Below are 22,930 nucleotides of genomic sequence, written 5' to 3'. Positions count from 1 at the left end.
CCAGGATGGTTACTAAGGTGTTGGTATGCGGTTGCTAGGATACCCTGGGTGGTTTCTAGGTTGGTTTGGATAGTTGTTAGAGTGTTGCTATGAAGATAGATAGATAGATAGATAGATAGATAGATAGATAGATAGATAGATAGATAGATAGATAGATAGATAGATTAGTTTTAATATAGATAGATTAGTTTTAATATAGATAGATAGATAGATAGATAGATAGATAGATAGATAGATAGATAGATAGATAGATAGATAGATAGATTAATTTGAAGATAGATAGATAGATAGATAGATAGATAGATAGATTAGTTTGAATATAGATAGATAGATAGATAGATAGATAGATAGATAGATAGATAGATAGATAGATTAGTTTGAATATAAATAGATAGATAGATAGATAGATAGATAGATAGATAGATAGATAGATAGATAGATAGATGAGTTTGAATGGGTTAGCAATAGTACATAGAAGTATGATTGAGTCTAATGGGCTTCAGTGTGTTTAGATTTGAATTTTTTGACAGTTGGAGTTTACGGAATGTTCAGATGAGCAGAGACTTTTCTATGTAAGTCTATGGGATTTTTATGATTTTTAATCTTCAGTTTTATGAAAACCGTAAGTCCGATCAGTCTAAAAAGATATAGCAACTAACTTCAGATCAGTCTAAAGATCTGGGCTGAGTTTGGAGTCTGTAGAGTTAAAGCTGTAGGAGGAGTAGCAGTTGAAAATTTAGTCTCAGAAGAATAAGAAGAAGTTTAAATACAATATCAGTAAGTTGGCTGTCTCAAGGCAACTTAATAATATATATATATATATTTTTTTTTTTTTCTCTACAATATTCTACCAAAAGCCCTGCGTTCTGGCGCAACCCATAAACCAGAGAAAGCACATAATTTAAAAGCAACAACTTAAAAAGCTGAAACTAAATATGGTGGTTTTGTTGATGGTGGCTTACTAACAATTGCCAGATATTAAAATGTCTCCAGTCATGCATTTGTCAAAAATAATCATAATTATGGGAGCTACTCCAGCATTGTTTGTGCCTACCAAAATGTTAGTGTGTATGTTGATATGTTCTTAAAGTTTCACATCTCTTCCTTATTAATGTTTGTATTGCTCACACATATTTACTGTCAGTTATGGATTTAAGACAAGTGCAAAGAGACAACTCGGGTAACACTTCATTTAAAAGTCTCTTTGTTACACATTACATGTACTTACTATTACAATAACAATAAATGATGCATAATTACATGCAAGCAACCCTAAGCCAAACCCTAATCCTAACCATATAGTAAGTAGTTAATTAATATTACTTCGTACTTAAATGTATATTTATACTGTAAAGAGGACACTTTAAAATAAAGTGTAACCACAATTCACAGACTGCGTGTGTTATAATACCACAAAATCTGAAAATGAGCTGGTGAAACAAAAAAAGATCCAAACATTCTTATCTAGTGAACAAAAGCACCTGCGATCCCCTCGTGGGTCAATCATATATTTCCTCTTATTTCAGAGCAATGTTTACTCTTGAAAGTTTTACATTTACTAAACTTAGTAGAAACCCCTTTGAGACAGTAGCCATCCAGATTGTCGCCAGTGTGTTTGCCTAAGATACCTTGGGTACTTATTAAACTATCTTGCATGCCCACATTTGGTCTTTGAGGTGCAATCCAGCATCAACAGATGGGAGCACAAATGGGCACAGTGCTACAAATAACCCTCCTCAGAAAAAATACACTTTTCTCTTCAGAGAGCGGCATTTCACAGAGAGAGGCCCGTAAACAGTTGACTAATTGACACTGCTGTTGCCAGTCATGTGTACGGCCCTACATTATGGTGCAATCTTTCCCTACTAGAGGGAAAAGCACAGCACTATTTTTATCCTGTCTCAACATCAAAGGCTGCTTCTCTCAGGGACCCTGGGAGACAACATAACTGTGCCCTTAATGTTCATCTTGTTTAAGCCCCTTAGTGAAGCCCTTGGTGTAACAGGCTTCTCTAAAGCCCCCATTTTTCTCTTCCTGTCCTCTTCCTCCCTCACCTCGCCAGTCACTGCTGTCTTTCAGAAACCGCGCTCTCCGTAACTGATACCTGAGGGCAGAAGCACTTGGAGACGTTAAAGTGGAACCCTGTCCAAAACTACGGCTCTGGTCCAAACCTAGTGAGCTGCCTCACTGCTTACAGTATATAGACAGAATCAGAAGTGAGTGATTTCGAATGCTCTGTATGGATAGCAACTCATCAAACATCACACAAACCAATGAATTTCTTAATTGATGTTTAATGTTTTAAAGTTAGCATACTGCTAAACTACAACTAAGTTAAAATTAAGCAAAAATAAAATTAATAAATAAATAAATACAGCACATAGTAAAATAATCAAATTTAATAAATGGTTTTAATTAACTATAATACTGTCCATGTCCAGAAAAGTAATAAAATCATCATCAAAGTAGTCCATGTGACATCAGAGGGTCAGTTAGAATTTTTTGAAGCATCGAAAATACATTTTGGTCCAAAAATAGCAAAAACTACGACTTTATTCAGCATTGTCTTCTCTTCCGTGTCTGTTGGGAGCAAATTTATAAAAAAGCAGTTTGTAATATCCGGTTCGCGAACGAATCATTAATCCACAAATTACTTAAGCTGTTAACTTTTTTAATGTGGCAGACACTCCCTCTGAGTTAAAATAAACCAATATCCCGGAGTAATTCATTTACTCAAACAGTACACTGACTGAACGGCTGTGAAGAGAGAACTGAAGATGAACACTGAGCCGAGCCAGATAACGAACGAACGATTGACTCGTTCTCAAGTCAAGATCCGGTTTCATCGGTTTTCGGATCACCAGTAGTGATGGGAAGTTCGGTTCTTTTCCGGTTCTTTCGGACAGTTCGATTCAATAAACCGGTTGAAGAAAACGGTTCACCAGTTCTTTTGTGCTCGATGTAATAACGTCATTGGCGATGATTGCCCTTGATTCAAGCCTTCGGTTTACCTGGGCTCATAACATTAGCACAGAATCAGTTCAGAATCAATCACCAAAAGAATCAGTTCGGTTCAGACGCTCTGTGTTTCATTCTGCTTCACGCTGAATCACACATGCGCAGTATCATCATCTCCTTGGTTCTCAAGTCGGAACGCGTCCGACAGAAACGGTTCTTGACTCGAGAACGAGTCAATCGTTCGTTCGTTATCTAACTCGGCTCGGTGTTCATCATCAGTTCTCTCTTCACAGCAGTTCAGTCAGTGTACTGTTTGAGTAAATTAATTACTCCGGGATCAGAGGGAGTGTCAGCCACATTAAAAAAGTTAACAGCTTAAGTAATTTGTGGATTAATGCTTATTGGAGATGCGAACCATTTCGAACGCTTCAGTTCGATTTGGTGAACTGGTTCAAGAAGATCCACTACACTGCAGTGAACGAGCTCACAACAGACCCAGAAGAGAAGACAATGCTGAGTAAAGTCGTAGTTTTTGCTATTTTTGGACCAAAATGTATTTTCGATGCTTCAAAAAATTCTAACTGAACATCTGATGTCACATGGACTAATTTGATGATGTTTTTATTACTTTTCTGGACATGGACAGTATAGCGTGCATTCACTTTCAATGGAGGGACAGGAAGCTCTCGGACTAAATCTAAAATATCTTAAACTGTGTTCCGAAGATGAACGGAGGGCTCACAGGTTTGGAACGACATGAGGGTGAGTTATGAATGACATAATTTTAACATTTGGGTGAACTAACCCTTTAACTGATATAAAAAATATCTTAAAAAACATACATTTTATTTCATTATTCCACTTCATATTTTATTTAATTTATCCTTTATTAAAATAACTAAAACTAAAACAGAAATGAAAATAATAACAAAAATACAGACATTTAATATAAACAAAACTAATCAATATGACAAAAACACACAACAACTGTGTTTATACAAATAATAATAAATTGATAAACAACTTTATTTTTAAATGAATATATACAAATTATAATGGTACCTAGTGTAATTATAATCTCAACTATATTATAACAACACTAGATGACAGAATAAAAAAATATTTGGGGTAATATTGTGATCAATATTAAGATTGACATGCATTAATTGAACTTGAAATCAACGTGCAGTGGATTTTAAACATAATTCAACTGAAAAAAAGGATGAGAGAAACGTTTGTGAAAGCTAGCTTACATTTTGTAATATAATATATGTAATTTTGTGTGTGTGTGTTTGTGTGTGTGTGTGTGTGTGTGTGTGTGCGTATATGTATATGTATACACAAACGCACGTTTATACTATATTATAAAATATTTGCCAGCTGATATACAAGCTTATTTATTTCTAAGTAATACTTCTTTCATCCTGTCTGCCATCTTGGATTGGATTGGACAGGATTTATTTAGTTATTTATTCTCTCCAATCATTTTATCACAGTGCATTCTGGGATTGCACTCTCTGAAGAAGCTGACATGGTTTTGGAATTGAGTAAATGTTAGTGCACAAAATACAGTGCCTGTTGAACAAGAACAGAGTCTCACTTTTATCATCGGAAAGGTGATATGAGTGCCCTTCCTACTCCAGCTTCCCCTTATTAGACTCAGTCCAGGGATAGAAGCCGCAGCCAGACTGATTATGGGGTATTACCTGCTTCGCTTTGATTAGGGCAGCCAACAGAAATGGCTGAACGGATGATATGTCTCAATCCAGGGTCAATACAGTGCATTGATGAATTGCTGATGTGACCCAAAGACTTCAAGCCCAGGTAATCACTGCTCAAAGGCCACTCTATTAATGCCAGTTAATAGTATGCTGAAGAAAGTCAAAAGAGAAGTCACCTGTTGTACAACAGAGAGACGCTGAACTTTACCTTCCTGACCAATGATGTGAGAGACAGCCGCAAAAAGAACTAAAACAAAAGAAGCATGCACACTATTTTCAGGTGTAAATAATGAGAGACTTGTCAGTGTAATGTGCAAAAGTCAGCACTTGGAATTGACTCTTCCCCCCTTTGGCCGCCAGCTCTGTGTGTTTTCGCAATTTAGGACTACACACAATTGCAATCTCAATCAGAATCAAGGCAATTCTTTCATTTTTAAATACATAATGGAAACTTACGAGGGGTTCCTCATAAAAATTTATATCTCAATTCTCAATTCTAATTTATAGCCCTCCCTCCAGGCACATATTATTCAAACATTAATAAAGGTCTTATACATCAAAAAGCTTCAGGTTTCACTTTTGCTTGCATTCACAGTCATGCATATTACATATGGTGAGAGGCCTCGGCAGCAGCCCGTCTTACAGCAATTATACATCCAATAACAGACGGATTGATTGATTGACGGATTATGTCTAAGGTTTTGTATTCAATCCACTTAAATTTTAATGACCTTTTCAATACCCCTGCTTAATGCCTTATATGTTTAGATAATACTCTTTATGCTAATTCTGTAATTCCATAAATTTTAGATTTTTCCCCATCCATCTCTTTCTATGTCAGAGATGTCCAAAATATCTGCACCGTGAGATGTGATTACAACATCAGTTGAATTATTCATTCAGTTCAGAAGGTATTTGTGATTGAAAATTCTTGGAGAGTCACTGCGAAGTAAAAAGTTGATGTATAATGATAAAGTCAAGATGTGGGTTTGTAAATGCTGAAAGGTCACCACATCTGATAAATAAAATAATGACCCATTCTCTAAAATGAAGGTAAGTGAGCTTTAGTGATAACTATACAAATATTTAGTAACTATATAATAGTTATTACTCATGGCATCTGAAGGAGCAGTTAAAATGAGTAAATAAATCCATGAATATGCTTTTTTATTGACTTATGACTCAGTCACACGTCATTTTTTTCCCACCAACCGCCACATTGCACTGCAAAAAAAAATTACTTCTTAATGAGTTTTTAATTAGTCTTTTTTTCACTTGTTTTTCAGTGAAACCTCCAAAAAAAAAAGAAAGATAAATTGACTTGAGAAGCAACATTGCATAAAACGCTATACCTTGTGTGAAATATACAATATGTTAAATTTATAATATAGAATGTTAAGTATATAAAATATTAAACAAGTGTTTCATGCATATTTGTTCCCCCATTAATTTAACTGCAAAATTAGACAAAAATAAATATTATGACTTTATTATCATTTTCATTGTATTAGTGAGCATATACAGGATTATGAAACATGAGAGTCAGTGAAGGAGACATCCATACTGCCCTCAAAAAATGAGCAATATCATTTTTTTTTTCAGGTTTCGGACACAAGCTCAGAGCATTAGATGGAGCGAGTTTACAAATGGACAAGAGTATGATCATCAGTAAATGTCGTTTACCTGTCATTTCACCCACACTCTGCACAAAACCACATAAACAGATTGTTTACTACAGGGGTCTAAACAAACACTAGAGTGGTGATGTTTGTTTTTACCATTCTCAGTCCCTAATGTCTGGTAACCAGGGACGGTAAGTCATAAGACATCAGCTTGACTCTATTAATTACCACCTGATCCTTCCTTCCTGGATAATTAGGTACCCATTAGTTCTAATCAAGTAGTTACTTAATTATTGCAGTAATTAGTCTAATGGTCTAGCAAATTGAAGCTTTATCACTTTTGGATACTTAATGTTCTTGGCAGAGTGCATCACCAGTGTCAAGGCTCAAGCGTCAGCAATCAAGCGGTGGAGAAAGAAAGTTATTAGTGTAGCGTAAATGCTCTGTGAGATTTATATGGCGAAATGTGCTCGAGTTTGAAAAGTAGAAAGTTGGAGGATGGGTTCACCCATGAAGCAAGGAGGATGATACACAGGGCAGTGAATATCCATGCTAAACAGCCCGAAACATCCCACAGGCAGGGAGGTCGGGTAATCTGTGGTTTAACACAACTGTCTCACTTTGTTTCCCTGTTATTATTTGCCAACCACACATGAAACTCTGTATGGCTCACAGTATCAGGCGCCCTGGACAAAAGCAAAATACTTAAATGTGATTGAATAGATTTTTGTTAAATACACAGACTTTTTTAGCCAAACATTCTGTTCGATTTCTCATAGGAGAAACAAAAATAACATCTGAGTTTTAAGACACTTATGCGTAAGCTCCTATGGTCTGGAACAGTATATCGTTCAGCTCTGTCATTAACATTTCAATGGAAGCGCTCCAGTGCTCACGCTTAATTACTCCTGGGTATTTTATAAGACACGGTTGGAAGGTATTGATCCTCTCTATTGGAGTATTCAGCTCATAAACATAGCAAGCTCTGAGAGCAAGAGCAGCTCCATCAATTAAAAAACATGACAAATATATTGGGATGCATTTGTCATTTATTACACTGGAAAAGCTCAAGGCAAACTGATTCATCTGAAATAATCTGTCTGAGGTTTTGCATACATTTAACATTTTTAATTACAAAAGTTTTAAGATCAATAAATTTAAAGAGTCAATGACAAATAAGGTTGATAGAGTCAATGAAAAAGCAGCTTCTTAAAAATATTATATTTGTATTCATTTTGGTTTCACAAAATTAAGTTCCTTATATTCTAATTACCAAAAAAGGGGGTCTAAAACGGGGGTCAGAAACTGTAGAGCAGAAACAGGTTAAAAGTAAAAATTAAAAAAAAAAAAAAAAAAATAGGTTTAGGAGAAAATTTTCTTTCCTTAACTTTGTAAGTAATATAAAATAATTAATAGTTAAAGTCCAACTGAAATCAAAATTGACCATATTTTCTTTGTTTGCCTAAATTGATCGTTTTTGTGGTGAACAATTCATCCATGCAAGTCAATCCCCACAAAAAAGTTTTTTGGCTTCGTAATCTTTAATTAAAATTAAAATCACAGAAAATTATGTAAATAATGACTCACCCTCATGTCGTTCCAAACCAGTAAGACCTCCGTTCATCTTCAGAACACAGTTTAAGATCTTTTAGATTTAGTCCGAGAGCTCTCAGTCCCTCCATTGAAACTGTATGTACGGTATACTGTCCATGGCCAGAAAGGTAATAAAAACATCTTCAAAGTAGTCCATGTGACATCAGATGGTCACTTAGAATTTGTTGAAGCATCGAAAATAAATATTGGTCCAAAAATATTTATTCAGCATTGTCTTCTCTTCCGGGTCTGTTGTGAGTGCATTCACGATGCTGTTGACATACGACGCTGCTGACATGTTTTCTGGTGTGCCCAATAACAAATATAACACGTCAGCAGCATCGTATGTTAGCAGCGTCGTACATCAGCGGCGTCACTGCAGTGTTGTGAACGCATTCACAACAGACCCAGAAGAGAAGACAATGCTGAGTAAAGTCGTAGTTTTTGCTATTTTTTGACCAAAATGTATTTTCGATGCTTCAACAAATTCTAACCGACCCTCTGATGTCAAATGGACTACTTTGATGATGTTTTTATTACATTTCTGGACATGGACAGTATACCGTACATACATTTTCAATTGGGGGGACTGAGAGCTCTCGGACTAAATCTAAAATATCTTAAACTGTGTTACGAAGATGAACGGAGGTCTTACGGGTTTGGAACGACATGAGGGTGAGTTATTAATGACATAATTTTCATTTTTGGGTGAACTAACCCTTTAAATAAATAATTTTTTTAAGTATATTATTATTTAGGGCTGGTAATTTAATGCGTTAATTAGATTAATTAATTATAGAGAAAAATAATACATTCAAATTATTAACGCATTTGATGCACTTTCCCCACCCCAGGCCCATGTGGATCATCTGCCATTTCATACAGTCGATTCATGACTAATATGAGGCTGGGCAACAACTTACTGCATGATGGAGCGTAGAAAATGTCCCTAAAATTCAAGATATGGGGCAAAACACCAGTTTGAGTTTGTGTCTCATATTCACATCACATAGTTAAGAAATATCACATGAGAAGTTGGCTAAGTGCATTATCACACGAGTGCAAATGTGATACTCATCTTATACAGCAGTTCATATGAAGTTAATATTGTGTTATTTTATACACAATGTTGTCTGTTTTGTTCAATTTTGCCAACCAGAAGTTAAAAGACAAAGCAGAACTTTTCTATGGAAGCATATGGGTAGCAATATTCAATTTGGAATGTAATATGCAAAATGACAATGCAATATGTAAAATTTCTGTATTTTCATTTACATTTTCCAATACATTTGTGCAACGTATGGTGCAAAATGAAAATGAAAATTAAATTACATAATTTTCATTTGCCATTTCACACACTAGTTTTAATATGTAAAATGAATACTAATTTTAACGCTTTATAAGTTGCAAAATTAAAATGAAAATGTATTACAGAAATGATTAGATATTTATAACATGTTCAAGCAAAATCTGTGGCAAAATTATCATTCCAATGCTATTTTTCGTAATTGCATTAACACTCACAGTCAAGACACTTACGATTGCTTTTTCATTCAATGTCCCGCAATGAATGTAGCAAAATTCAATGTGCACATTGAAAATGCATTCCGAGCCGATCACGTGTCCGCCCCCTCCTGCCATGTCAATCACTGTGTGAACAAGGCGGGGCTTGCAGAAGGTCAATTCATTGTCATTTTGCATATTACATTCCAAATTGAATACTGCTACCCATATGCTTCCATACTTTTAATCTCCGAGCAACCCACATTGGCATTTCATTTCTTATTTAACGTTTTGAATGAATTTGGTGAACCATTTGGCGCGTTGAACCATTGGCCATAGTCACGTTGGCTTTGAAGTGGCGCTGTACAGACCGATCGTGTATGACATCAAAGTACCGCAAGAGCGATTCAAAAGCACAAGTAGCCAAATACTCTCTGAACTCTTGCGGTACTTTGATGTCACACACCGATCAGTCTGATGGTGATGACCGGCTTTAAGTCGAACAAGCCTAATGATTCAATGAACCAATTATAAAAAACCCTTTACTTCACTCCTGAATGATTCAGGCATTTGAATGAATCAAATGAATTAATAAATGACATTTACCACCACCTACATGCAATTTTAGTTTATTATTTAGAGTATCATTTAATTAAATAAAATAATCCCATATTTTCATAGTAATAATATTAAGAAAATAAAAATTAATAAAGTTATAGTTCACCCAACCAAAAATTACAATTCTGTCATCATTTATTCACGTGGTCCTAAAGAGTAGGCTATATGTAATCAGTTTATCAAACAAAATATTTCCTGCTGAACCCTTATCTTTTGGGAGTAATTTCTACAAATTTGATGTGCGATTAATTTGATTTATTAATCACCACATCATGTACTTAATTAGATTAAAAATTGTAATCGCTTACCAGCCCTATTATTATTATTATTAATATGGTGATACTTTAGTTTGGGCACCAATCCTCACTATTAACTGTGACTTTAGCCTCAAACTCCTAAGTTGTTGCTTATTAATAGTTAATACGGTACTTGTTAAGTTTATGAAAGGGATAGGATTAAGGGATCTAAAATATGGTCATGCAGAATCATGCCTACTAATTAACAGCCAATATACTAGTAATATGCATGCTAATAATGTTAATAGTAAGAATTGGTCCTTATAGTGTTACCATTATTAGTAGTAGTAGAAGTATAGTATTTTTTTAAATATATGTCATATATGACATGATTTCAAGTTTTTTCCTTTCTCTTTAGAGTGTTAGAAGCTGTTCGTGCATAAATAAGATCTGTAGAGTCGCAAATTTTAAAGTCTCTGACCCAAAGAGATATTCTTTATAAAAGTGAAGATGCCTTCTTAAAACACCTCATTCAAACATGCTCCCACATGTCTACATCACTGTGTTGGAAGATTTTCATAACACCGACCAAATGCAAAGAAATGTGGCGTAACCTTTATTCACTGTAGTATTGCTGTTGCCGCCACAGCCATGTCGTGGAGATGCTGTGTGTTTCCAAATATGGTAAGGGGTATAACTTTTCCATCACACGCTTGAGGTATATTTGTATACCTCAAGGAGGCTGGGGGAAGCTAATCATAATGAACTTTATAGCTGGCCAATCAGAGCACACCATGCTTTTTTTTTAGAAAAACGAGCTTAGTAAAAATCTACGCATTTCAGAAAGGCAGAGAGGAGAAACAATAATGTACGGTATGTGGAAAATAATGTGTTTTTAAGCATTACACCCCCCCCCCCCACAAAACCCACAAAATAATGTTTTTTTAGCATCGTCATATGACCCCTTTAACCCCCTAAATACACATCTCATTTTACAAGAGCTGCTATTTAAAAGTACATGAATAACCCTAAATTAAATATCCAATGTCATCAGACACATATACAATGAAAAGATGGACCATTTTTCATGTGTAGTTTTGGATAAAGACAAAAATGTAAATAGTGTTGCAATATGTCTGTACTAAAATATATAAAAGGCTGAGTATTCATAAAGCATTTTGTAAGTGGATTTCCTCATGTATCAGTCTGACTGTGATAAGACTAAGAGCAAGATCTGCTGTTAAAGTTGAGCTCAGTGTCTCATGTACGGGCAAGGCTCTGTTGAGCTCTAGTGTGAGAGGGAATGGGTCGTCTCCAAAGCACTGCAAATTGAGCCAGCCTTGTCTGTCATCACCTCCCAATTAGCTCCCGTTTACTGAGTCTGTTGGAGACAGAGCATGTTGGCAGGTGAGGAGAGGTGTCTGAGAGGTGCCAGTGCCAGCCTCCCAACCCAACTAGGATTGACTTATGACCCTGGCAACTGTATGACCCGTTCACCCCCACTCCACATATGAACCCCTCCCCTTGCCCCCCATCCACCCTTCACCCAAGCTTGTCAAGCCATAGCTAGTAAGAAAAAGAGATAGCCGGGGTAACCTTGAAACCCTGCAAAACGTCACTGCAGTGCTTTCATAGCTCAATGGAAAAGAACAAGGAGGCTAATCTTGTAATCTCAATCAATTGTGACGGCGGTTATTTCTGGGAAGAAACGGCGCTTGGAGAGGATCTGTGCATTCCCTGTATTCATTTGTCAACACTGTGGATGCAGATTATTTATGTGTCATTTCATGTCACTACATAACTGCATTCAGAGCTCAGTCAAGGGAGGCTCTCCTCCTGTCTGCTTTCAAGGTAATACAGGAATTTCGACATCCATTAATTTCAAAGATAAAGATCTCTGGCTTTAGTGACCTTTGAAACTTTTAATACGTTGCTAATAACATGTTTTTACAAGGCTCTAATGCGCTATTAAACAGTAATGCGGACAACGGCGGCTGGAACCTGATTAAGGCTCAGATAAGCAAACAGACTGGTCCGATTGTCCAATGAGGTCAAGAGAGAGGGAATTCAATGCGGGAGCCGGAGTGCATAAATATAATTCTCTGTATTTTCCATGACCATTTGCAATAGCACCTCTGAACTCAAAGTTGGCTCTCTTTAACTTGACCTAGATGTCACATTCTGAAGAATCCTCCTCCAGATGCCTTCAGAAGAAAAAGGTTAGAATAGAAAAAGAAAGCCCACTCCTTGCCATATGACAGCGGCGTGCGAAAAACTGACACGCAGAGTTTTCAAATTGGGGCCCGGGGAGCTGAAGCATAAAATAACTTCAATCTCACTGGCTCTCTAAGGAATAGAGCAGAGGTGCGACCAACAACAACACAACAACGGCAAGGCAGGAAGGGGTGAAGGTAGGAGTTATTAGAGGATAAAACACGCCTCTCCATCTCACTCCCTCTCTCTCAGGAACCCCAAGGATGATCAATGGATTTAGTCAGAGGGATATTCAAGCAGAAAATTGCTGCCTTTTTGCTTTTCTTTGAAGTATTTCCAGAACACATACCAAAGCCCCAGTCCACCCAGGGTTGAAAATAACAGCACAAGAGCAGTCTCTAAGAGTAATCCTGAAAAGAGAGAAAAGGCAGGCAAAGGAGGCTGGGGGAAGCTAAATGTTAAAGGAGGTGGGTGAAAGCTAGATTGAAACTTTGCAGGTATAAAATTGAAGGCACCCAGCTGAACGGCCACAGTGAAAACAGGGGCTTTATTTTTGTTTTTTCCACCAAATACGTCTCAGTCTGGCTTCACATCTAGCCCAAAAACACAAACTACATTAAGACAAACTAAACATTGATCACTTGCAATCTATTGATCATCTCGGAGATCCGAATGAGCCGTAATGGGATGACCAATTACAACATCCCAAGCACAATCATGAACACTTCATGATGAGCATTAACAACACAAAAAAGATATGAAAGCCAAAACCAAATTTAGATCCCTACGCTCAACTTTCCTGTCCTAGCCATTGGCCGTCCCATCTTATCTATCCATTTGCATCTGTATAATTGCCTGCTAGAAGACATTTTTTTATGAGGGATGGATGTTGTACAGTGATGTACAATCAAATGTACAAGTTAATCAAGTCAATAAAATCATAAAATAAATGCAATCAAATTGGTACACAATAGATAGTTAAGTGAAAATGTACATCTAGCTAAATGGGATTTGAAAATAATACTTTCTGATTGCTTTGCATTGCAAAAAAATTCCAAACACATACACATCTAACCACTCTAAATCCACATGCTTGTACATCCAGAGCATAAAAGTAGATTCACAATTGGCCACAGTGTCGCTATTCAACACTCAGTAATTTGGTCAGATAACAAGGACTACCATGGGACTGAACTTTGTAAAATTATCTAGTTGAATAGATTAATGTGTATAACTCTATCCTCTCAGTGGCCCACAATGAGTTCATTAATTGTTGAAAGATGATCATTTAAAAGTTTGCACATGTATGAGTGGATGGAAAAGCACTCATTTAAAAAATAAATGGCAGTTTAATGCAGTAAGTGTCCACCAATTAAAATACAGCACTCTAATAACAGAGAGTTGACTTTATGAAGATGCCAAAAATCCTTTAGTTGAAGTACATAAAGCCATTGATGGGCAGCAAAAAAACAGTCATCTTTAGCCTTATTATTATTTAAATTTATATTCATTGCATTATATACATTTTAATTATGTTTTTCTATTATATTTTATTTCAATAATATTAATAAAAATATAATTTTTTCACAAAAAGCCTGTTTAAATGATAAATTTTTTACTTTAAGAATTCACATACGTTTTAAAAAAAAGTGCAAACATAAAATCCAATTTCTAGAATGCATTTCCCATTGCCAGCTTACTGCTGATATAAACAATATGCCGCTCAAACGTTTAGTCTGATTTATCGCCATTGTGATGACCAGAAGCTCCATTTTCAGGGGTGAAAGGCGCCCCCATAGCAGCACAGTTGAGTCCTTGTAGTGCTGAAGGTGTTCTAAATTGGGAAAAGCCAAGCAGTGCCAATGTGAGGTTGAAGCTCTGCATTGGCCAGGGAACTCGTGTGCCGCCCCTGGGGGCCAGCATGGCACTGCACATCCGACAGCGGAAGCATGTGGCATGCGCGGGCCGTTATGGATAGAGCTGGGCGATGGGGGACTTCGCTCCGCCGCTCCCTGCCGTGCTCACTGACGGCCTCATCCGTTTCTCCAGCCCTGCCCTAATAGATCTGCAATGCCTTCCATTCCAATTAAAAGGCCCGGACGCCCTATTTGTCAAAGGACGGAAGGGACAACGAGAGAGGGGTGCTTAGCATTAGTTTTTGGAGTAATTGCCAGCCAAAACGTTGCAAATGGGAGAGAAAGGTTAGTACTGTAAAACTGGACCGCGGGTGATTATTTCTGCCTCTTTTTTTATTATTATTATTTTTTTATTTTGTGGTTTGGCTTGGCTGAGCTTTTTTTTATTCGGTGAGCTTGAGCTCATAATGTAATTTCACAGCAGTGCAATCACTGAGGTTTGTAAGTGTTTAATTCTAATTAAAGTGTGAGGAAATAGCTGGAAGACATTTCACCGCAAAATATCTTGCACTCAAGGTGGAAGAGTTCATGTTCCCCACTTGAACTTCTGAGGGAAAATCTGTACAACAGACATACTGCACAGTTTGTGAGAAAAACAGATTCTGAGGGTGACCCTAGTATGAGGGTGCCAATTTAACCATACACACATAAATCCCATTTATCATATGAGTATTAAGTTGAATCTCAGTTTAACCAAAATAATATAACTGCATAGAGAACGCAGAAAAGATGGATGACCACACTAGCATAACTCATGCACATATACGCATAGGAGAAGAGCAAAGTTTATTACTTTTTTCCTTTTCTTTTTTGTTATGTGTGTTTCTGTTCATGTCGGTGGTGGGGGATTTCTTTCTATGGTTTAATTCAACAATAACATTTCCGATCAGGGTCTTGGGCATCTCAAGGGCATTCCTGGTGAAATTACTGGGACTCTGCACCATTTATCATAGCCTGACATGTGTCATGTTCCAGACTCCGGTGTGTAGAGGTTACAGCTGAAGACAGCTCCTTCTTTGTTGAGCAGCCGTCAAAGACAACATCGCTTATTTATATTAAAAAAAATAAAATAAAAATGCAATGCAAGAGCACTAGGAGAAGAAAAAAAAACAGTTTAATCCTCCCAAAAAATTGTAACTATACTGTATAGATAAAATACAACCTCAATATATATATATATATATTTTAACTGAGTAACAAGCAAAATCCAACAACATTCAAGAAGAACAAGCATGTGTTTATAACCCAGTTCAATGGCAAAACCTTATTGCTGTCACGATTAAAATGCAAGTCTAGATACTAGTGAAATACAATCTAAATAATTATGCATGTTTTTAATCTGCAAAAATAGAAAAAGTTGTGTATGTTATACAGGTTTAATTGTTGTGGAGCGCCATGGTCTTTGTTGAGTCTCAGTGATTTATTTAAAGGTCATTTTTAAGTATTATTTTTTACCGCTGTGGTCTATTATATGGCAGTTTTTTAGTTGAAGTCTTGGATTATGACTGTTGGCTTGTATAGTCAAAGTAATGAGCACTAGAGAATGTTTCACTGAAAGGTGCTATTGTTGCTAATACACTCACAACAACTCTCTGCATTATTCTTGAATAACGGAGCACTAAATAACCCCTACCAGCACATAAAATATAACACCATTGTGTGAAGGCATGGCAGTTCAAGAACAGCCTGCCTTGCAATGCATCGATTGCTGTAGACTCACACATGCATCAGAAGGGGCTGGTTTAGGGGCCGAGCCCGGCCATCCTAACGCTTCATTTGGAGTTCTGGCATTGTTCCCGCTCTGCAAAGTTTTGCTGATGTTTTTCTTTTGGTGGTTATAAATGATAATAATTAAAAGGAAATATACAATAATTAGTCACACCAGGTTTTTCCATCTGGTAGTACCTGAAAGATGTTATCACTGGTGTCTCGGAGAACAGGACTGATCCAGGTTCAATACAAGTTAAGCTCTAGTTATGAAAGCATTGTGGCATGATGTTGATTATTATTAATTAATTTTCCTTTAGTTGGTCGAAAAAAAGAAAATTGTGGTTACAGTAATACACTTACAATGGAAGTAAACCAAGCAATCGCTTTAAAGGGTTTAAAATTATAAAAGAGTAAAGTAAAGCCATTGGCAATAACTTTTCTAGATAAATTAACCTGGTTTGGCATATATATATATATATATATATATATATATATATATATATATACATTATTCATTAATTTATGAGACTGCAGTTTAACTGTTTAAGTACAATTACACAATATATGCTCATATACTCTATTAAAACATATTTTCTAGAATGCATTTTGTATTTATTTAGTTATTTATTTATGAGACTGCAGTTTAACAGCTTAAGTACAATTCCACAATATACTATACTTCTCATATACTCTGTGATATACAATTATAATAAATCAAATACTTTTTTTTGTTTTACACTGGACCAAATGGTCAGAACAGCATATCATTTAATTTTCTAAAATATGTTCAGTATGTTTTAGGGCTGTGCTTTAGCACTTAGGTGCCGGCAGCTCAAAACATACTAGTCACAACAGGTGAGAAAATCATTACTTTTATCAATGGTGTCCAAGTGATCTTGATTGATCTGAGATGTCTTATGTTGTGACCAGTCACTTTCTTCATAGGATTAATGAGACCCCTCCAGTCTGTTCAATACACGTGTCAATTAGAGACTTACAATGGTGTTACAGTAGCTCTCTACAACACATTCTGATCATCTCCAATCAGTCATACAGGCATACATCTAATATTAGTTCATGTAATATCAATAATGGAGACAAAACAGACAATGACACTACATTTGTTATTAATTCAATATTTTCATTGTTTACTAACTATACTGCATTCCTTACCGATTTTTAGTACAGGTGTCAGCAGAACACATGCAACTAAAAAGCACTGCCATCACTAATAGTCTGTTATGTAAGAAAATCAAAATCCATAAGTAACGAGCCCATTACAGCTTTCCATTCGTAAAATGGCTCCTTCTCCGAGTACTAAGTGATTTTACACTGGCCCACCTTCGAGAAATGAATGTGATATGTCATTGTTTAGGAAGTGCATCAGTAATTGCTGACATAGTGAAATGTAAAATACTGCCATGAATTAGTGTATGTGTGGGGGGTTTCGGAGACATATAAAATTAATTAATTCCACCAGCGCATTATTTATAACTTAATATGATATAGTGGGGCATTTTAGAATAGCACTGTATATGCACATTTTGGAGATACTAAAAGACAAATGACTAATTATACATAAAAAAGGGCCTTTTGGTGATGGAGGCATGTAAAATAAATTACAGACGTAGCTTCTTATAAATGACCAAACGTGGTTTTAAACATTGTTTGGAGCATTGCCATGGTGACCAAAGCTTGTCTAATATCTTTCTCTGTACGAGCAGCTCATTACACGACACAACAACCCTTTCTCAAAGTGCTGAGTGTCAGATTAATATATATTAGGAATCGGTGAGGCAGCCCTCATTGTGCTAAGAAGAATGGAGGAAACTTCTCCTGGGCATTTACATGTGCATTCAAATTGGCTGTCATTACAGAGAGTAACAGCTTAACAAATGCTATACATCAGATCCTCGCTTTCTGACACAGACACAACTTGTAATCATGCGTTTTGTCAAGCAGCCTTTCTTAAGGAAAATGAATTTTAAAAATAAATAAATAAAACCTGATACAAAAAAATAAAAATAAAATGTTAACATAAGTGGATCCAGGTGGCTTTGATTTTGCATGAAAAAAAAAAAAAAGTTTAAAATGAACATGCCATCAGTGGTATTAATGCCCTAATCCTACACATAGCCGAGGCGCAAAGAAGTTTAAGTGTATGTGTGCGTTGGAAGGCTGTGTGTCCAGCAATGCCTGTTCATGATTGAAAGATTGCTTGGGCTCAGGCTTAGGGGGATTTAAGCTTCTTGAGATCCGTTCTTAAATTGCTGGCAGTTTCTCTTTGTATATCTCTTTTCCCTTTTCCCTTCTCTATCTGAAGCTTATATGTACTTTAATCTCAAGTACAAGAAGTGGCTTTGGTAAGAAAACAGACGCTTTACAAAAGAATGACTCAAAGAGAAACTAAAAAAGAACAGTGTCAGCTTTGGCAAACACATGACTGTAAATCTACCACAACAATAGTTGGTTTGATTTTAATGGTTTTGTTTAATTTCTGTTTAATTCCCAATAGTGTTTTGTTTTCATTTTTGCTATGACAGTTGCAAAAAAAAAATTAAAATGATAGTAATAATAATAAAATGATATGGGCAGTAATATAAGCCCTAAATTATATACATAATACACACACACAGAGATATATGTACTGTATATCATGGGAAAAAAGTCTTAGTTTCATTATTGTTGCTATTAAATTTACTTTTTTATTTCTACAGTATAAATATTTATACTGTAAATATACTGCAAGCATGTCAAAAACTGCACCATTCTCACCATTCTCTTCACACAACTTTTCTACAGATCATGGGTCTCCTTCTCTAAACAGCAGTTGTGTTACATTAGCTGTGCCATGTGTCTTCAGTGCCCTCTGCAGTCAGAAAAGATGAGTGCATGGCTGCACTAAAAAGAGCTGTAATCCTTGATGTTACTAAATAAAACACTGACTTGCTTTTTCTTAATGCCAAAAAAATGGATGAAGATTCAAAATTTTAAATGAGATCTATTTAAGGTCAAGCCTCTGTAATGTATGGGTAAATATCTGAGACTATATTTAAAAAGCACTGCTCTGTGAATATTGGTGTGGTCATCTTCTGTTTTAGTAGAACTAATGAGACAATGATGGGTTCTGCTTGCTGTTCACTTCTCGCTGCCCCCTCCTTTTCCGCCAGGCCATCTAGCATCATAATACCATCTGTAAACCCACTGACCTGAGCCTTCTGACAGGTGATTCCATATACTGTATCTCCACAAGCTTGTTCGTAACTCATCTGAGCAAACCCCGTCAGATCTTCAAGCCTGTGTTTTTATGTTTTTAAATGTTCCTTTCCTTAGTGTGGGATCCGATCTGCTGTATTCTTGTAACAGCTTTGACCTTCACCTGCGATTCTCTTTGAATTACTATGTAATGCCATTGAAAGACTTGATAATGACAGTGTAAACAACTGTGCTGCACTGAAATGAGGTCATAGATAACTTGACCCTACCATCTGACCACAGCTTCACAAATTTACTGATTCTGCAGACTCTCAAAATCATATTTGGAATGAGGCATTATATTTAGGGTACAAAATTTTAAACAAAGGATGAAAATAAAATATTGACAAATAAAATGAAATTAAATAGAATAAATAAATTATATATAATTTTTATATATATATAAAATAAATAGAAAAAAAATTATATATATATATATATATATATATCACAACCAAGCACAGTTCCTGCTGACTAGCACATAATGAACACGAAGAGGTCTGTTTGTTGTGAAAGACTCTAATATGGTGGAAAAAACTTTGTAAAATGTGGGCTTGAGAAAAGGTCAAAGAGGTCATTTGCACCGGATTCCCACCTCTCCTCTGGCACATCACTCAAAACAGATTGGGATGCCAATCATGCACACAGCTGGCGTCATTGTCCTACTGCAGGGAAACATATCTCTCTTCCACACGCACGCACACACTTCTCTGCTCAAGTTGCCATAGTAACTAATATCCAAGTCTGCTTTTACTCCTGTCCTGTCATTATATGAGCTATCACTTGTTGAGTTTGTGAATTGTTTGACTTTGGCAAACACTATGTTATCATATTTATTCAGCTCATTTATACTGACAGAGAAATACATAGTGAATGCTGAACATGTAGCAATTGCTATGTAATGTAAGACTATGATGTTAGATAAGGTTAAAAGAACTATAGATAGTAGAATGAAAGATCAATAGACAATGTCGATAGAACGACCGAAAGACAGAGACAGATAGATATAACTATCAATAAATAAATGGATAGAATGATAGATAAGATGACAAAGAATGGCAGAAATACAGACAGACAGACAGACAGACAGACAGACAGACAGATAGATAGATAGATAGATAGATAGATAGATAGATAGATAGATAGATAGATAGATAGATAGATAGATAGATAGATAGTGTAACAAAGTTTGTAGTCATGGGAAGGAGGAGGAGGGAACTGGCGAACATTTAAACAAAACTTTAATAATAAAATAAACACAAGTAGCGTGACAGCCCCTCGCAGACGACTGTCGTGCACAAACTAGGGATGGGACGATAACCGGTTTTATTGATAACCGTGATAAAATGTGCTGAAGGTTAGTAATATCGTTTAAAAATGAATTATCATTAAAACCGTGTTTGATTATCGCGGTTTTAATAACTCACTATTAAATCATGTCCAGCCAGCAACAGTCTGACGCAAGCGCAGCGCACAATGTTTTTTTTGTTTTTTTTCGAGAAGGAATGGCGAAAGTCAGTGACTTTTCTATGCTTTTCTATGCTTCTACACTTTTCATTGTAAGGAAGGAAATGCCACAGAATTTAATCTTTCTTTAAATTAAGTGCATAGAGTTGCTTGTTTTATTAGTTGTTTGTTGATTATTAAATATAAAACTTGCTGAAATGTTTTCAGTGTGAGCATCAACTATTTTTGAACCCTTTCATCTCGTTTCAACAAAACCGTGATAATATTGATAATCGTGATAATTTTAGTCACTATAATCGTGATATTAAATTTTCATACCGTCCCATCCCTAGCATAAACCAAACCAAAACACCAAATAAAGTTCAGGCCTGGTCCTGTCTCGTCTTGCACTGTCGTTGCTCCTCCTTTTATCCTTCTGGAGCTCCTCCGTGGGACTCGAGACCGGTGAGTAGCGCAGGTTTAGCACATTAACATTAACTCCACCAGCCTCCTTCTGTTCCCACGGCTCTCGGCCCCGCCCCTCTCTTCACAGATAGATAAATAGATAGATGGAACAAAAGAGAACGATATATAGATAAGAGTTATCTGGCACTTCAAGAGGTAGTAAAGGAAAACATACAGTTCAAAGTAGCATCAGATCAGATGATGCAGATGTGATCCCTTTTAATGACATCATAGATAACCCCAGAGTTTAGTCCAGTTCTTTCTTTCATTGGGTTTCAGACGCTAGGCCAAGAGGCTCAACTACAGAGTCCTGGCTTACGGCTCCCCATAGAGCCTCCACTCTTCAAAAACTCTTGCATGAAAAGTCTTTCAATGCAATGGTCTTCACTATATCCTTTGCCTTTTGCTCTGGTGTTTTCCCATGCACCAGACACCATTCTCCCAACGGAAGACTCCAGCACTCTCTCTTCCCAGAAGCCTGCATACCAGTGCTAATGACATTACTGAGCGATCAGCCCAGAGTGGAGGTTGCTGATATGTCATTAATAGGAATTTTCCCATCTATTATACCTGCTCCATTAGGCACAGTTTTGCATACATCTACTCCTCCTATTCAAACCTGCCAGAAAACACTGATACTGATGTCATCCTTTGTTACGTGCCACTATTCACCCAATGTTCGTTTTCTGGGCTCTATCCTTGAAGCATTGGTCTATTCACTTCTTTTAGACATGGTAATGCAAAACTGAACATTTTGAGTGAAAAAAAATGTATCCATAAAAAAAAAAAAAAAAAAAAAAAAAGCTTGATTCTCAGAGATAATAATGCACGGCACTACCAGATGAATATACTGCAGTTCTTCTTTAGTCCAATACAAAGACAATTTTCCATGTGGAAATAAACCCAGCTCACTTCCGCTGGTATCTGACAGGCGCTGCCAGTGTCCCTGGTCCCCTGCAGGGCCCACAGCTACCCAAGCAAAACAAGCCCCATTAATCTGAGAGAGCCTTGACCTCTGTTCATGATCTTTGTAACGGACAACTCAGGGACGTGGTTATTACAGACATTGATTGTAATTGGTTCGTCTGGTATGTGTGCTGATTATTCTTTTGCCAGGCAGCTGAGTCCCTGGAGCCGTGTCAAGTCATTTGAGCCCTTGGTACAGTGTACACATTCCACCTACACACCGCCTACCGCTCATCGCCATCCTGCCTCGATCCAGCTTATCTGGGTTCAGCAAGTCAGGCACAGGCACGGTGCATGTGTCGTAAACTATGCACGTAATTCAGCGAGGATGGCCCACCCTCAGAGCTGCACTTCCTGTGAGAATTCCCACAGTTTCAGTCTAATATCCTGTCCCTGAACATCGGATCACAGCAGAAGGGGAGTGCTGGAAAGGTGTGAGATCAACTGAAGTAAGTGTGGTTACAGTTACAATAAAAGAAAACAACGTGACAAGGACAATATTGAGGAAAATAAATAAATACAGAATTATAAATAACTATTAAAATAATAATAAATAAATCAATTCTGAAAATTATTTTTGAAGGATCACGTGACACTGAAACCTTTTGCCATAAATAAATAAACTTTTTAATATATACTGTATATTCAAATAGAAAATAGTTATTTGGGAATGTATTAGTATTTCACAATATTATTGCATTTTATGT

The sequence above is a fragment of the Carassius carassius genome, chromosome 23 (genome assembly GCF_963082965.1).
Source record: "Carassius carassius chromosome 23, fCarCar2.1, whole genome shotgun sequence".
NCBI lineage: Eukaryota > Metazoa > Chordata > Actinopteri > Cypriniformes > Cyprinidae > Carassius > Carassius carassius.
The sequence above is the reverse complement of the archived record's forward strand: the minus strand, read 5'-3'. Positions refer to the sequence as shown.